Source organism: Oryx dammah, unplaced genomic scaffold (genome assembly GCF_014754425.2).
Source record: "Oryx dammah isolate SB20612 unplaced genomic scaffold, SCBI_Odam_1.1 HiC_scaffold_8, whole genome shotgun sequence".
Classification (NCBI taxonomy): Eukaryota; Metazoa; Chordata; class Mammalia; order Artiodactyla; family Bovidae; genus Oryx; species Oryx dammah.
Genome location: NW_024070192.1, coordinates 58,260,106 through 58,278,685, shown reverse-complemented (window position 1 = coordinate 58,278,685; position 18,580 = coordinate 58,260,106).

Below are 18,580 nucleotides of genomic sequence, written 5' to 3'. Positions count from 1 at the left end.
AAGTGTCTTTTAATTTCATGTCTGCAATCACCATATGCAGTGATTTTCGAGCCCATGTCCAACTCTTTCCAACCCCATGGAATTCTCCAGGCCGAAATCCTGGAATGGGTAGCCTTTTCCTTCTCCAAGGGATCTACCCAAGCCAGGGATCAAACCCAGGTCTCCTCCCAGGTAAATTATTGCAGGTGAATAATTTACCACAGGAGAAGCCCAAGAATACTGGAGTGGGTAACCTATCCCTTCTCCAGCAGATCTTCCTGACTCAGGAGTTGAACTGGGGTCTCCTGAATTGCAGATGGATTCTTTACAAACTGAAGTATCAAGGAGGGTGAGTGAAGCCTATTTCCTATTAACAAGAAATTGGAAACACAGAAAGGATTCATACTCAGGAGGGCCCCATAGGGTCCTGCTCAGTTTCATTAACATGTGTGTCCTTCATATGGGACAACTGACTTTGAATACTACTTTCCTTGTGTTTAATTACTAAAGTTAACAAATTCCTCTTGTTCCTATTCTGATGTTGTTTAGCTGCTCAGTCATGTCTGACTCTTTGTGACCCCAAGGACTGCAGCATGCCAGGTTTCCCTGTCCTTCACCAACTCCCAGAACTTACTCAAACTCATGTGTATTAAATCAGTGATGCTCCAACCATCTCATCCTCTGTCATCTGCTCCTCCTTCTGCCTTCAATATTCAGATGATATATTTGCAAAAGATGTTATATATGTAACTAAGATGGATCAGATATTTTCATAATTATCTGTTTATATTATTCAAATCTGTACAAAGAAAGTTGGAATTTTCTTCATTTTGCTAATTTAGAAAGTTCATGTTTTTGAAAGTGTTATAAAGCAAGTTACAATCTGATGAGGTTACAGCATAAAAAGTTTTATTGTCAAAGGAAATTATTTTTCTTGTCCATTTTTATCCTTTTTCTGTTTATTTGATTAATTGAGATTATGATTAATTGAGATATAATCACACCTCTCCTAAATGTCACAACTATGCTCATTTGGAGTCTTTTGAACTCTTCAGCTTAACATCCTGAGTCAGGGTAAACTTGCATGCCTGCAGCATCCAGCAATTGCTTCATGATCTGCACTCCTAGCCAAGAGTGTGTATTACAGTTGAAAGCTTTTGGTACCCTGAGCTGGACAAACTAGGCTGTGTAAATTAATAGAATTCTGTTTGTTTTTTTTTTCTTTTTTAATTTGAGGAAAATTGCTTTACAGTATTATGTAGATTTTTGCCATACAGCAACATAAATAAGCCACTAAGTATACACATATCCCCTCCCTATTGAGCCCCACTTCCCATCCCACTGCTCTAGGTCAACACAGAGTGCCGAGCTGGACTCCCTGTGTTATAGAGCAATTTCACCCTAGCTTTCTATTCTTCATGTGGTCTTGTGTTTATGTCAGTGCTGTTCTCTCAATTCATCTCACTCTCTCCATCCCCCATCATGTCCACAGATTCATTCTCTGTGTCTGGGTCTCTATTCCTGTCTTGCAAATAGGTTCATCAGCACCATTTTCCTAGATTCCATATATATGTGTCAATATAAGTAACTAATACAGGAAGAGTTTCTGATAGGTAAATGGATGTATTACTAATATTTAAATAACAATAAAATTTAACCAAAGCCTGATCCCCCTCTCTGTCTGGCATATTGTCCAGTAAGGTAATACATCCCTCTTTACACATGCAATTCTTGAATGAAACTAAGCACTGCAGCCAGAGTTCTGCGTGCTACCATCTAGTGAATTTCCTGAAATGTGTAAATGTAAGACTTATTAGGGACTGAAAGTGTAAGTGTTAGTCACTCAGTTGTGTCTGACTCTGTGACTCCCTGGACTGTAGCCCACCAGGCTCCTCTGTCCATGGGATTCTCTAGGCAAGAATACTGGAGTGGGTTGATATGCCCTCCTCCAGGGGATCTTCCCAACAAAGGAATCGAACCCAGGTCTCCCACATCCCAGGCAGATTCTTTACCATTTGAGCTGCCTGGGAAGTGTATTAGGGACTGATACAGCATAATTTTAAGAATTTCAGAGTCTAAATCTTGGATATACATTAAATTTCAGAAGTTTTTTTGTTCCTGAATACTGATGTTCAGGCCCCACTCCAGACTAATTAAAATAGAAGGTCTATGAAATTGCTATTTAAGAATTTTCTCCCAGGAGATTCTAATATATAGTGAAAATTAAGAATTACTGTTTTAGAGCCAATATCTGTATCATTTATTTCCCCTTGACAAGCTGTATGATCAAGTTGTATCATCTGGATTTATCTTAGAACAGACTACCGTCATGACAAAGGTGATAAACAGCTTGCTATAAAGAGCTGTCTGTGTGCATGAAGTTGGGGCTACAGGGTGTGCAAGGCCAGTCATGTTCTTTCTGAGAGAGATCTTTTTGCCTGAGATAAGATAATAATTATTTACTTGGTTCAATCAATATGATGAATTAAAGTTGTCCTTACCTTTCTAGAAGAGACTTGCTTTCAGATTATTAAAACATTAACTTTCTAGTAGCTCAATTAAAAGGCAGCCTGTAGAAGACAATAAAGTAAGTGGGGCTGCAGCAAACAAATAATAAAAATAAGGTGTAGTTCTTATTCTCATGACTCGTGAAACTTGGCAGGGGGCAGGGGGATCCCCATTCAAATACTGTAATTGTTATGATAATAAAGAGAAGTCCAGAACAATATACCCTTAGCTCAGATTTTACTTGTGTATATAAGTGGCTGGGGACCAGGGAAATTTTTTGTAGGAAATCAGCAGTCTTTGTTGTAAAGAGCATGTTATGGAAAGCACCAAGTAAAACACAGAAGCCAAGGAATCTAGGTATAAATCAGAAACTTTCCAGAAACTTACATAATCCTAGCAGAATTCTCAAGTCTCCTTGAGTCTCTTTCCTCAAACTTAAAACTGATATGATAATAATTGGCATCTGTAACTTTTCATATATAGTGTGAAACAAAGTCATGTAATCATGTATTTTAAAGTAAACTGGTAATTACCAAGTGCTTGATAAAGAACCTGCCTGCCAATGCAAGAGACATAAGACTCAGGTCCGATCCCTGGGTTGGGAAGATCTGTTGAAGGAGGCACAGTAACCTACTCCAGTATTCTTGCTTAGAGAATCCCCATGGACAGAGGAGCCTGGTGGGCTTCAGTCATAGGGTCGCAAAGAGTCAGACATGAGTGAAGCAACTTAGCAAGCATGCACACATGTACATATCATGGCCACTAGTGGTAAAGAATCTGCCTGCCAATTCAGCAAATGTGAGAGACAGCAGTTCAATCCCTGAGTCAGGAAGATCCCCAGGAGTAGGAAATGGAGACCTGCTCCAGTATTCTTGCCTGGAAAATCCCATGAACAGAGAGAGGAGCCTGGCAGGCTATGGTCCATAGTGGCTGGACACACTCTTTGTGTCCAACATCACAAAGAGTTGGACACAACTGAGCGACTGAGCATGCACACACATCAATACCATACAGAACTCACGTTACTTATAACTTCGTGCTTTCTTTTAATGTCATGACACAAAATCTGTCCATAACAAACTATAGAAAACATGGCTGAAAACTTGACAATCAAATATAACAGGAATGACAAGCTGCATTTCAATGAAAACTAATCATCTAATTAAGCATTATGTATATCTTGACTTTGATTTTCACAATTTAGTCAAACTAACTTTTTTGGTAATAGATAAAGAGTTGACTCTTTGGAAAAGACTTTGATGCTGGGAGGGATTGGGGGCAGGAGAAGAAGGGGACGACAGAGGATGAGATGGCTGGATGGCATCACGGACTCAATGGACGTGAGTCTGAGTGAACTCCAGGAGTTGGTGATGGACAGGGAGGCCTGGCGTGATGGGGTCACAAAGAGTCGGACACAACTGAGCAACTGAACTGAACTGAACTGAACTGAACTGAAATGATATCTATCCAAGCACAGATTTCCTCAGAGGGAACACTACTGTTCCAGTCTCTAGGAAGAAAGAGGACCAGAAGGGGAAAGTTACAGATTCTCCTCTTCCTTTCACATCTCTATTCCTCCTATGGAGGAGGAGTTCTCAACAGTTGACACAAAGTGATTGGCAAACTGAGAGAATGAGAAAGAGATACTTTCCTCAAAATTCATTTTTTTTTTTAAACCTCTTCCTCTTCCTCATCACATGCCACCAAGCCTCTACAATGGTCTTAGTTTGGTAAGAGTAGACGCATTTACATTGCCCTGTGCCCTGCGCTTTAGAATCACAGTTTTTCCTAATTATCATTAAATCCATAATTGTGCAACATAAATAACACACCACTTTACAGCTGTTGCTTGAGCCAAAATTGCAGTGGTAACAAACAATCGATGGTTGACAGCAATAAATAATCTTCTCTCCTGTTTATACGCTATAACTCTGCTTCCCTCTGTTCCATTCAAACGAGATGTTTATTTTCATTCTAAGGTCAAGCTGATTGGCTTCTAACTGGAGTATACCATTCACATGCCAGTGTTCAAGAACAGAAATGGGCTTAACTTGACCATACCATCACCCTTAAACTGCTACTTGGTCATGAAAAGCATTATATTTTCTCATATTCTATTGACCACTTCATTTGTTACCATAAAACCTAAAGTCAGTGAAGGTGGGATATATAATCTGCTTACAGAATACACATGCAAATACACATCATATACACATCAAATATACAGAATACATCATGATTATGAACAGAGAAGCCTAATCCTAGTATATGTGTTATTTGCTCAATTGTGTCTGACGCTATGACCCCATGGACTCTCCTCTGTCCATGGAATTCCGTCTCCAGGGGATCTTCCCCACTCCGCAATCAAACCCAAGTCTCCTGCCTTGCAGGCAGATTTTTTTGCCATCTGAGCTACCAGGAAGCCCCACTCCTAGAATAAGGAAGGGAAAAGAAATACAATTTAATATTAGCCAGGTAGCATTGATTCCAGAAGAAATTTAAAATGCAATCAGCTGTCTGAGCTAAGTAAGCGAAACCCAAATAAGAGTATGTAGAACAAGAAAAGGCAATAGAAGAATTTTTACTTTAGTTATTACAGATTCAAAAGTATAAAAAATTAATTAAATTTTATTTTTCATTTTATTTTTTTTCCTGGGAACTTAATAATAAAAGAAATTATATGTTATTCAAAACTAACTGGTCTATTGTAACACATACCAGTGCTTTGAGTGCCACACCACTCCCTGGTCGTAGGAAGATGAACCCGATTTCACTTTTGCTATAAAGTAAGGTTGCATTAGCTCAGTATGATCTCCTGTCTCCTAATAAATAGACAAGGAGGTTTGCAAGAAGAAGCAAGGGGAGTCTGCAGTTTACCTGCTACATTTCTCTGCTCTGTTAAAGATCCCTTCCCAAGAGGAGCATGCTAACTGTCTCATAGTTTCTCATGACACCTTCTCTGACTTTCTCTTGAATTGACAAACTGTAAAGCAGGCCCTGACCCCTAGGCAGTAGGTTAATCAAAATGCTCAAAATTTAGTTTACAGATCCAGAGGCCCCAGGTGCTGCTCCCTTAAGGTCTACAGTAGAGTTTTCCCAAAGAATAGAATAGAAGACAAACCAAATGTATAGTTTTAAATTTCCTAATCTATGCCAAAGCCTTTGACTGTGTGGATCACAATAAACTGTGGAAAATTCTGAAAGAGATGGGAATACCAGGCCACCTAACCTGCCTCTTGAGAAATCTCTATGCAGGTCAGGAAGCAACAGTTAGAACTGGACATGGAATAACAGACTGGTTCCAAATAGGAAAAGGAGTACGTCAAGGCTGTATATTGTCACCCTGCTCATTTAACTTCTATGCAGAGTACATCATGAGAAACGCTGGACTGGAAGAAACACAAGCTGGAATCAAGATTGCCAGGAGAAATATCAATAACCTCAGATATGCAGATGACACCACTCTTATGGCAGAAAGTGAAGAGGAACTAAAAAGCCTCTTGATGAAAGTGAAAAAGGAGAGTGAAAAAGTTGGCTTAAAGCTCAACATTCAGAAGACGAAGGTCATGGCATCCAGTCCCATCACTTCATGGGAAATAGATGGGGAAACAGTGGAAACAGTGTCAGACTTTATTTTTCTGGGCTCCAAAATCACTGCAGATGATGACTGTACCCATGAAATTAAAAGACGGTTACTCCTTGGAAGAAAAGTTATGACCAACCTAGATAATATATTCAAAAGCAGAGACATTACTTTACCGACTAAGGTCCGTCTAGTCAAGGCTATGGTTTTTCCTGTGGTCATGTATAGATGTGAGAGTTGTACTGAGAAGAAGGCTGAGCGCTGAAGAATTGATGCTTTTGAACTGTGGTGTTGGAGGAGACTCTTGAGAGTCCCTTGGACTGCAAGGAGATCCAACCAGTCCATTCTGAAGGAGATCAGCCCTGGGATTTCTTTGGAAGGAATGATGCTAAAGCTGAAACTCCAGTACTTTGGCCACTGCATGCGAAGAGTTTACTTGTTGGAAAAGACTCTGATGCTGGGAAGGATTGGGGGCAGGAGGAAAAGAGGACGACAAAGGATGAGATGGCTGGATGGCATCACGGACTCAATAAACGTGAGTCTGAGTGAACTCCGGGAGATGGTGATGGACAAGGAGGCCTGGCGTGCTGCGATTCATGGGTTCACAAAGAGTCGGACATGACTGAGAGACTGAACTGAACTGAACTGAGTAATAGCTATTCTTTTTATATTAAAAATAAAAAGAATAGCTGTCAATAAATTTGTTAATATAGTTTATTCAACCTAATATATTCAAACTATTATTTTGTCTACATGTAATCTGTATAAAAATTATGAAAAAATCTTATCTTTGTTTTATTTATTAAATCTTTGAAATCCAACCTATATATAATAGAGCACATCTCAGTTCTGACAAGCTGCAATGCCGGTGCTCAGGAGATGTGTGTGCCCAGGGGCACTTATTAGACAGTGCAGGTCTAGAAAACTGTTTTGTTTCCACTGGAGGTTGAAACAGTGTGCAGTTTCAAATAATTCTCTTAATCAAAGCAGTTCTGAGGGTACATATTACAAAATAACATGCCAGCAGGAGTACATTGTTTTTATTTCTAAAAGAAGAGCTTATACTTAGCTTCATCTGCTTCTTTGGATCTGCTTTCATTTGGTCCAGCATGCCAGTTATTAAAATTAAGAAGTCTGACTACAGTTTACCTGTATCTATATTCTCCTGAAAGGTGAGGTAAATATGAGTTTTGACTTCAGTCTTCTAAATTATAAGAGTTGATAAATAAGTGAACTACTCATGGTAAAGTTTGCTGCATTTTTAAGGGAATGGGACATTTCATAACAATTTAACAGAAAAAAAAATCAACATATATTTCAACTTAAGTATGAATGTAACATCTTTACAGTTACATTTCATTTACTTTTAATAGCAAATTATTATTTATTAAGTCATATTCTAGCTAAAGTGCAAAGCTCAGTTAAAGGTTCTTTATACACATAGTACAATAAAAAGGGACATTTAACATTGCAATAATAAAGTTTACATACCACTGACCTTTCTACTTGATATAGTTAATATTGATCAATAAAGATAATTGCATTTCAGTTGCAATGTAATGTCATAGTGTGTTCTTATTCACAATAATAGAGAACTTTATCTGACTGCCAATAAAAGACAAAAAAAATCCAGTTAATTAGGTTCCAAGGTCTCATAATAATAATTATCAAAGCATGGAGATATCTCACTTGTAAAGTCATTACATAGAGACTTTAACAGCAATTTCAACTATTCTATCAGCTATTAAAAGTTAAAGAAAGAAAGGTTCTTTGAATACTCATACATGTTTTTACATACTTTATATTCTCAATATTCTCATCTAAGTCTTTAAAACACAAGAAACTAATTGTATGTTTCAATTATAAACCATAATTGTGTATAACCTCAGATGAAACCACCCTTATGGCAGAAAGCAAAGAGGAACTGAAGAGCCCCTTGATGAAAGTGAAAAAAGAGAGTGAAAGAGCTGGCTTAAAACTCAACATTCAAAAATTGAAGATCATGGCATCTGGTCCCAACACTTCATGGCAAATAGATGGGGAAACAGTGGAAACAAGTGACAGATTTTATTTAATTTTTGGTCCAAAATCACCGCAGATGGTGATTGCAGCCATGAAATTTAAAGATTCTTTTTCCTTCAGAGAAAGATAAGTCCAACCTAGACAGCATATTAAAAAGCAGAGACATTACTTTGCTGAAAAAGGTCCATATGGTAATGCTATGGTTTTTCCAGTAGTCATGTATGGCTGTGAGAGTTGGACAGTAAAGAAAGCTGAGCACTGAAGGATTGAAGCTTTTGCACTGGGTATTGGAGAAGACTCTTGAGAGTCCCTTAAACTACAAGAAGATGGAACTAGTCATCCTAAAGGAAATCAGTCCTGAATATTCATAGGAAGGACTGATGTGAAGCTGAAGCTCCTATAGTTTGGCCACCTGGTGTGAAGAACTGACTTATTTGAAAAGACCTTGATGCAGGGAAACATTGGAGGCAGGAGGAGAAGGGGAAGACAGAGAATGAGATGGTTGGATGGCATGACCAACTCAATGGAAGTGTTTGAGCAAGTTGTGGGAAATGGTGAAGGACAGGGAACCCTGGGGTGCTGCAGTCCATGGGATCGCAAAGAACCATACATGACTGAGTGACTGAACAACATCAAAGACTCTACAACTAGGGCTTCCCTAGTGGTTCAGACAGTAAAGAATCTGCCTACAATGCAGGATACCCCGGTTCAACCCCTGGGTTGGGAAGATCCCCTGGAGAAGGGAATGGCAACTCACTCCAGTAGTCTTTCCTGAGAAATCCCATGGACAGAGGAGCCTGGTGGGCTACAGTCCATGGAGTCACAAAGATTAGGACATGACTGAATGACTAACACTTTCTTTCTACAACATTGTGGAATCCAGCATATATACTCACTACAACATTATGGAACTCAGCATATATACTCAGTCACTTAAAATTCAGATATTCATTATTGACTACAGATGGCCTATATTTTGCTTTTCCATACCATGAATTAATTCTAGAAGCATTTCAAAAAAAATTTTTATTAGAGTGTTGCTGCTAAGTGACTTCAGTCATGTCCGACTCTGTGTGACCCTATAGATGGCAGAACACCAGGCTCCGCCGTCCCTGGGATTCTCCAGGCAAGAACACTGGAGTGGGTTGCCGTTTCCTTCTCCAATGCATGAAAGTGAAAAGTGAAAGTGAAGTCACTCAGTCGTGTCTGACTCTTAGCGACCCCATGGACTGCAGTCTTCCAGGCTCCTCCACCCATGGGATTTTCCAGGCAAGAGTACTGGAGTGGAATGCCATTGCCTTCTCCTATTAGAGTGTAGTTGATTTGAAAAGTTGTGCTAGTTCCTGCTGTACAGCAGTGTATCAGCTAAACATACAGATATATCCACTCATTTTTAGATTCTTTTCCCCAGATAAGTCATTACAGAATATTGAGAAGATTTTCCTGTGTTATACAGTAGGTCCTTATTAGTTATCTATTTTATAATTAATAGTGTTTATTTGACAATCCCAGTCTCCCAATTTATCCCTACCCCATTCTCCCCCCTGGTAACCATAAGCTTGTTTTCTACATCTGTGATTCTATTTTTGTTTTGTAAATAAGTTCATTTGTACCATCTTTTTAGATCCCACATATAAGTGATATCTTGTTATATTTGTCTTTTTCTGTCTGACTTATTTCACTCAGTATGATAAACTCTAGGTCCATCCATGTTGGTACAAATGGCATTATTTCATTCTTTTTATGGCTGAGTAATATTCCATTGTGTGTGTGTGTATATATATATATATATATATATATATATATATATATATATATATAATATCTTCTTTATCCACCCCCACCCCTAAATATCTATTGACAGAGGAATAGATACAGAAGATTTCAAGGATCTATGAAATAATCATTAAAATTACAGGTGCTAGAGTCAAGAATATCTAGATTCAAATCTTAGCTACATCACTTTCTAGGTCTATAATCTTTAATAACCTATGTTGAAGCTGAAACTCCAATACTTTGGCCACCTGATGCAAAGAGCTGACCCATTTGAAGGGACCCTGATGCTGGGAAAGTTTGAGGGCAGGAGGAGAAGGGGACGACAGAGGATGAGATGGTTGGATGGCATCACCGATACAATGGACATAGGTTTGGGTGGACTCCGGGAGTTGATGATGGACAGGGAGGCCTGGCATGCTGTGATTCATGGGGTTGTAAGGAGTCAGACACGACTGAGAGACTGAACTGAATTGAACTGAAAATGTTTTATGCCTTGTTTTTTTATCTGTAAAATGGAGATAATATTAATTAACTCATAAAGTTGGGTGAGGATTAGTGTAATTAATGGATGTAAAATTATTCAGAACAGTTTTTGGTATAGAGGAAGTAATCAGTAAACATTTGGTGATGGTGTTTTACTAGCAGTGGTAGTAATATTAGCAGTGGTAGTAATAATAGTAGTAGTAGTAATGTCATTACCTATAAATTTGCACATACAGTTTTGGATTTCTTTTGTTTTAGTTTTTGTTTGTTTGTTTCCACATGGTACTTCTTATAAAATCTTACTTCCCCAACCAGGGATAAAATCTGGGCTTTTGGCAGTGAAAATACAAAGCCCTAACCAGCTAATCACCAGGCAATTCCCAGTGCATATAGTATTTGGATCACCTTTCAATTAAGAACTAAAAATATCTACATTACAGAAATTTTTTTTTACTCAAATTGAAGTTACTTTAGTTTCTATAAAAAAAACTCTCTGTTGAAAAAAATTAGCTGTTAATCAAAAAGATAAAATGCATGCTGCTTGTCTATTCCATGAGAGCATTCTATTTAAAGAGTTCCTCAGTAACACCACATATTATTCTTGTTATTTGATTATTAATTATCTACCTATCTAGATACTCTGAGCTTTAACCTTCAAGCCACTTACAGAGCCATTAATTAATAAACCAGTGACCACTTTATGTATCACCACTGAAAGATTTTGTCCTTTATCATTATCAATATAAGTAAAGATTATTCATTAATTCAGTCACTTTACAAATGCTTTACAATGAAGCTGAACACTGTGAGGAATATTGAGGTTAAGAACAAAGTCTCAGTCCTCTAGGACTTAGCAGTCATAAATCAATGATTTCCAGGAAAGGATTTGTAGTTGAGATTTTTGAGCAAAAATATTCACATTTCTGTTTATATACTTATTTCATATTATTAAATGTTTATTTTGTATATATTTTATATAGTGCAAATATGAGTATATGGACAGTTGTACATGAATATTTTTTCAGAAATAAAAATGTTCATATATTAGAAAATTTTAAAAAATTATAATGATGCAGGCACATGATATAAATGCCTGGGATCATAGAATAAAAAGTCTAATTATCTATGAAAAATATGATTACATAAATACATAAAATAGGGAGTGATAGAGAAGAAGATAAGTCTCCTAAGCCTGGAAGTTTGGAGAACACTAGCTCCTGGTGATCATGATTATGGTTTATGAAAAATGAATTGTCTGTCTTCAGAGTGAAAGACTGGAAGAGATAAATGACATTTGTACATACTTAAGGGTGAGTCTGCTACATCTGAATGGCATGGGATTAAGGATTAGGAATGAAAATGTTTGTATGATTGATATGAAGAGAGTATAGAAATCAGGTACCTTGAAGAGTAAGCAGGAACTAGATCACTGAGAACTTTGTATGTCATGCTTAGGAGTAGATATTTCATTCTGTAGGCAACTGAAAATTATTGGAATTTAAATAATGGGGAGATGTGTTCAGATCTGAATTTTAGAAAATTTAAAATATTGAGATTTAATATTGATCTATTGATATTGTGAGTTGGGCACATGCTGTATATTTCACATGCATTATATAATTAAATTTAATGTTCATTTTCTGTTAGATAGGGACTATTACTAGGCCTGTTTATAGATGAATAAAGAATAAAAAAGATAGCTAACATGCCCAAAGCAGAGAACTAATATATGATGGTCAGTTCAGTTCAGTTCAGTCACTCTGTCAGGTCCGACTCTTTGCAACCCCACGAATTGCAGCATACCAGGCCTCTCTGTCTGTCACCAACCCCTGGAGATCACTCAGACTCATGTCCATCGAGTTGGTGATGCCATCTAGCCATATATGATGGTGGGAGGACTCAAAACTGTGTTCTCTCAATTTTGTTGGTAAGGTGAAGTACAGTGTAAGACTGGAGACTATTAATAAACAGCTGTAAACACACCAAGAAGAGATGGTGAGAGTATAAGCTACTGTGCTAAACTAGGACTAGGCATTGAGATTAGGAACTGAAATCAGTTCAGCAAGTACTTAAGAAGTGTTCTGTGTGTGTGTGTGTGTGTGTGTGTGTGTGCTTAGTTGCTCAAGTTGTGTCTGACTCTTTATGACCCCATGGACTGCTCTTCAAGGCTCCTCTGTCCATGGGGCTTCTCCAGGAAAGAATACTGGAGTGAGTTGCCATGCCCTCCTCTAGGAGATCTTCCCAAATCAGGGATAGAACCAGGTCTGCTGCATTGCAGGTGGATTCTATACCATCTGAGGCACTGGGGAAGCCCAAGAATGCTGGAGTGGGTAGTCTATCCTTCCTCCAGGGGAACTTCCCAACATAGGAATCGAACTGAGATCTCCTGCATTGCAGGAAGATTCTTTACCAGCTGAGCTACCCGGGAAGCCCATCCCTTGTGTGAACAGGTAGAATTCAATGTGGCCACTGCATATACTGGCCTCATAAGTATTGGATATATTGTCCATTATGACATTCAATGTTTGGCCACTCAAACAAAATCTGAGATTAATTTTCATGAAAATGGATGCATTTTGTGATAAACAGTAAGATATCTTTTATGAAATGATAATTTTTTATATTAAAAAGGAAAACAATTGAAAAAGTTATGTTTTAATCATATGAATTTTTCTAAATTCCAAGCAAAATTTATTACCAAGACTCCTTAGTAAACATACTTCTTCATATGCTGATCCTAATATTTTTTTTTTATTAAAAGATTAATAACATGTATCTTAGCAACCATAACTGGATTCAAGGCACTTGGGAAAGTCTTGGCAGAATTCAAGATCAAAATGCTCTAAACTTAGAATGAATGCCAAGAAATTATATGCCTTTTTGATTCTCAAATGCAGTAAATAATTTGTATAGATTAAAATATGAAGAAAAACATTAAATAGAAGAAAAAGGGAAGAAAGAAAGAAAAGAAAGGAGGAATGAAAAATTGATAATGAATAAATGAATAATTGTTAAATTATGACAAACTAGAATGATCTAACTTAATTAAATATGAATTTAGATATCTATCTAATGCCAGTAAATAGTTGGCTAACTTTTGGGCTTGGGATCACATTTATGGAAAGAAATTAGTATATAAGAATTGATGCGTTTGAACTGTGGTGTTGGAGAAGACTTGAGAGTCCCTTGGACTGCAAGGAGATCCAACCAGTCCATTCTGAAGGAGATCAGTCCTGGGTGTTCTTTGGAAGGAATGATGCTAAAGCTGAAGCTCCAGTACTTTGAACACTTCATGCGAAGAGTTGACTCATTGGAAAAGACTCTGATGCTGGGAGAGATTGGGGGCAGGAGGAGAAAGGGACAACCCAGGATGAGATGGCTGGATGGCATCACGGACTCGATGGACGTGAGTCTGAGTGAACTCCGGGAGATGGTGATGGACAGGGAGGCCTGGCGTGCTGCAATTCATGGGGTCGCAAAGAGTCGGACATGACTGAGCGACTGGAATGAACTGAACTGAACTGAACTGAACTAATGATTATAGAAGATAAAGTGAAGATGACATTAAACATGAACAAAACTTATCAATGTCTACACAAATATTGGAGATACTGTCTACATAGTATTTCAAAGACAAAAGGATAAGAAGCACAGGGAATGTAGATTTTCCTATTAGGACTAGATATTAATAGTCAAATGCCTCACTAGAAAAGTCATAAGAATGAAGATAAAGCAGAACAGTTGGAAACGATATACTTATTCTTGTTTCTATACATGAAGAAATTAGAGAACAACTCTAAGGGGAGACTTTAAATTTCCAATGGCTGTAACAAAACCAGAATCTCTTACTGTCCTAAAGGTGAAATAAGACAGATAATGCATATGGTTGTTGTTCAGCCACTCATCTGTGTCTGACTCTTTGCGACTCTATGGACTGCAGTACACCAGGATTCCCTGTCCTTCGCTATCTCCCTGAATTTGCTCAAATTCATGTCCATTGAGCCAGTGATACCATTCAACTATCTCATGCTTTATCATTCCCTTCTCCTCCTGCCTTCAATCTCTCCCAGCACCAGGTTATTTTCTAATGAGTAGTCTCTTCACATCAGGTGGCCAAAATATAGGTGCTTCAGCTTCAGCATCAGTCCTTCCAATGAATATTCAGGACTTATTTCCTTTAGGATGGACGGGTTGGATCTCCTTGAAGTCCAAGGGACTCTCAAGAATCTTCTCCAACACCACAGCTTGAAAGCATCAATCCTTCAGCACTCAGCCTTCTTTTTGGTCCAATTCTTACATCCATACATGACTATTGGAAAAACCATAGCTTTGACTATAAGGACCTTGGTCAGCAAAGTAATGTGTCTGCTCTTTAATATGCTGTCTAGGTTTGTCATAGCTTTTCTTCTAAGGAGTGAGTGTTTTTTAATTTAATGGCTGCAGCCACCATCTGCAGTGATTTTGGAGCCCCCCAAAAATAAAGTCTGACACTGTTTCCACTGTTTCCCCATCTATTTCCCATGGAGTGATGGGACCAGAATCCACGATCTTCATTTTTTGAATGTTGAATTTTAAGACAACTTTTTCACTCTCTTTCACCTTTATTAGGAGGCTCTTTAGTTTCTCTTACCTTTCTGCCATAAAGCTGCCCTAAAGGTAAAACAAGACAGGTAATGCATATGGTAGGAATTCCCTAAGATTTGGGATTGGCCCATGAAGTACAGAAAAGATTAAAGAGGTGAGATATGCTAGTGAATATTGCTGAGATAGAGTGCATGCATATTAATTTGCCTGATGAATCCTAAAATTATCAACGTATACGAATTATTTTCACTTATCATAGAAAACATTTAAAGTATAGTAGATTGAAACCTATAAGAATTACTTAATCTATTCATTTTGACTCACAACTTTGATCATTATGTTCAGATTCTATGAGTAAAGAAAATGAAATGCCCCCACATTTTTATAATAAATATGCTTCAGTAATTTTGAGAATGGATCTTAACGAAACATTAACTATTTAAGTTTAAGTAGCTGGCTCATATGAGGCACAGGGAAATGATTTTGAGTCTTTAAAAGAGAGTCAGAAAATTTATCCTCAAGCGGAAGCACTTTGCTAATAAAGACATTTTATGTTCACTTTTTAGCTTGATTGCAGGGACTAAAAAAGCAGGGTGTGAGTCTGAAAATATGACCCTAAGAGCATTTCAGGGGAACCACACAGATGCACACATTTAGGATTTTCCCCAGGAGGAAACACTAAGCAGTAGAGTAATACATATATGCATTTTTCCCCAGCAGAATGGTATCATTAATGTTACTCTGTTTTTATAACAAAGAATAACACATAAAAAAAAAAAATGGTAAACTGGAACAAAAATCCTTTTCTCCTGATTCCAGGTCAAGTACTCTTTTACTTTCCCCTTGTGTCGTTCAGTTATATTCATTAAAAAAAAGAAAAAAAAAACTAATAATATAAGGTAATGAATTAACATAAAGATTTAGGAAATTTAATCGGGACAGAGCTTTAGATGATCAGAGAAATTTTATAGAGGAAAAGGAATTTGTGCTGGATACCAAATAATGTAAATATTAGGGGAGAACCACTCTACAGGAGGGAGACCAGCTTTGATAATAGAATATTTCTACTCTATTTCATAGAATGCAGAGGAAGTCAAATTTCTCATCATTTTTCCATTAATGATCCTGTAGCAAAGATTTTAGTATCCCTCTCAGCCAGATATTCTTACTAATATCTTGTATTTTTAAGTAAGAATGAATATTTCCAAGACACTTTCACTTATGTTAGGTTTTTTGATTAACACAAATTGCCCTGTGAGATATTGTTAACATTTTATACATGAGGAAACTGAGGCTCAAACATTTTACCTGATCTATTCAGTCATAGAGCTACTTAGTCACAAAGATGTGTTTGAACACGGGTCTTACGACTCCAGGCTTTGTGCTTTTCTATCATATCACATCTAGGACTTATCCAGCTTGTCACTGAAACAGTTCTTTTTCAATGGAAAATTCTGAAAGAAGTTGCACAGACATTTTGGAAAGACTGCTACCACCTTTTCTCAATGAGATGATTGTAACTTTAATCTGGATTTAACTGTAAGAAATTCTAGTTCAACTGTCTCATAAATCTGTTTCCCTTGTGACTATTTATGTGCCCTCAGGCTTTCTGTTGGCAGAAATCTCAGAGATTAATGTTGCCAAGATGTCTGCAATGTCCCACATGTATTATACGGTTCTTATTTTCACCATCTAACTCTATCTATCTAGTCAAGGGTAAGGGAAGGATATGATCACTAAGTAAAAATAAGTATAGATTACTTATAATGATATTAAAATTCCATAGCAAAGACCACAGTAGAATGTTTTTTTTTTATTTTTTTAATGTTTTTATTTTTAATGTTTTAATGTTTTTATTTTTCAGTGGAAACCAAGGCCCCTATGTAGGGGAGAAGACATTTTCCTTTTCCTCTTCTAGATGCTTTGGCTGGTCTAATTATTAAATTGACATGGAATAAATTAATAACAGAAAAACAAATTTAACCTGTTCCTAGGGGAGCTCATGGAAATATGAGGGTCAAAGAAGTGAGCACACAAGATGTTACCTGAGAGTAGGTTCTTGTCTTGTCACAGAAAGATTTCAGAGATGGGACATGTAGGTAAGAAACCACAGTGAGTATTTATTAAGCTATAGTACATTCTCAGAGCTTCCATGGTGGCTCAGCCATAAAGAATCTTCAAGTAATGCAGGAGACATAGGAGACACAGGTTCGATCCCTGGGTCAGGAAGATCTCCTGGAGAAGGGCATGGCTACCCACTCCAATATTCTTGCCTAGAGAATCCCACGGACAGAGGAGCCTGGCAGGTGACTGTCTGTAGGGTTGCACAGAGTCAGATACGGCTGAAGTGACTTACTATGCAAACAAACTCTCAAGGAGAGAGTGGGCAAAGTCAGGTGAGTGGCTGTTGTGAGTTTCTTTGACAAGCTGGTTGTATGGGACATGAAAATGAATGGGTGGAATATTCATTGAAGAAGGAGGGTTTGGGGTAATATTTCCTGATTTTCATCCCAGCCCCACCTTTCTGAGGAGAGGAAGGACTTTTGAATGTCTTGATCAAAAGTGTCATGGCCATGTTGCATGATGGGAATTTCTTATCCACAAGGCTAATTTCATTGTAATGAGGGTATAATAAGCTAAAGTTATATTTCCACCCAGGAGATTCCATTTCTTGCATTTCTTTATTTACTTTCGGGACTCTTGTCACTCCAAAATATGTGATTTCCCATCATTGTGGAGGTGTCTGCTTTACTTTGTCTGCTCAAGGACCCACGTTGTTCACAAGATGCATGGTTTCCTGCTATTGGCCCAGGTTCCCCTTTCTCTACTCAAATTTAGTTATCTGCCTGCTCTAACACAAGAAGTATTTACATCTTTTAGACAAAGAAGCATAAAATTTGTGACCAATTGACAAGATTAAAGAAGCAGGATTTGGTTTAGTAAATTAGTGTAGAAATAAAAAAATTTGTTTATATGGCCTTCTCCAGCCTAAATTCTCTATCTCTGATTGTAAAGAAGTCTCCATCTCCTGGTTGATAGGATACCTTTCATACAGGAAACTTAATTCCTGCATTCAGGGGAAGATAAGCAAGTGAGAGTGTGCCTCTGGCATTGTCTGATTCTTAAGTAACTTTAATTCAAAATAAGCAATATGTCAATCTGGCATTATTTGGGGGTGGCCTAAGAATTGATGATTTTGAACTGTGGTGTTGGGCAAGTCTCTTGAGAGTCATTTGGACAACAATAGATTAAACTCAGTTCAGTTCAGTTTAGTCACTCAGTCATGTCCAACTCTTTGTGACCACACGGACTGCAGCATGCCAGGCCTCCCTGTCCATCACCAACTCGCAGAGCTTACTCAAACTCATATCCATCGAGTTGGTGATGTCGTCCAACCATCTCATCCTCTGTCATCCCCTTTTCCTCCTGCCTTCAATCATTCCCAGCATCAGGATCTTTTCAAATGAGTCAGAACTTCGTATTAGGTGGCCAAACTACTGGAGCTTCAGCTTCAGCATCAGTCCTTTCAATGAACACCCAGGACTGATCTTCTTTAGGATGGACTGGTTGGATCTCCTTGCAGTCCAAGGGACTCTCAAGAGTCTTCTCCAACACCAGTTCAAAAGCATCAGTTCTTCGGTACTC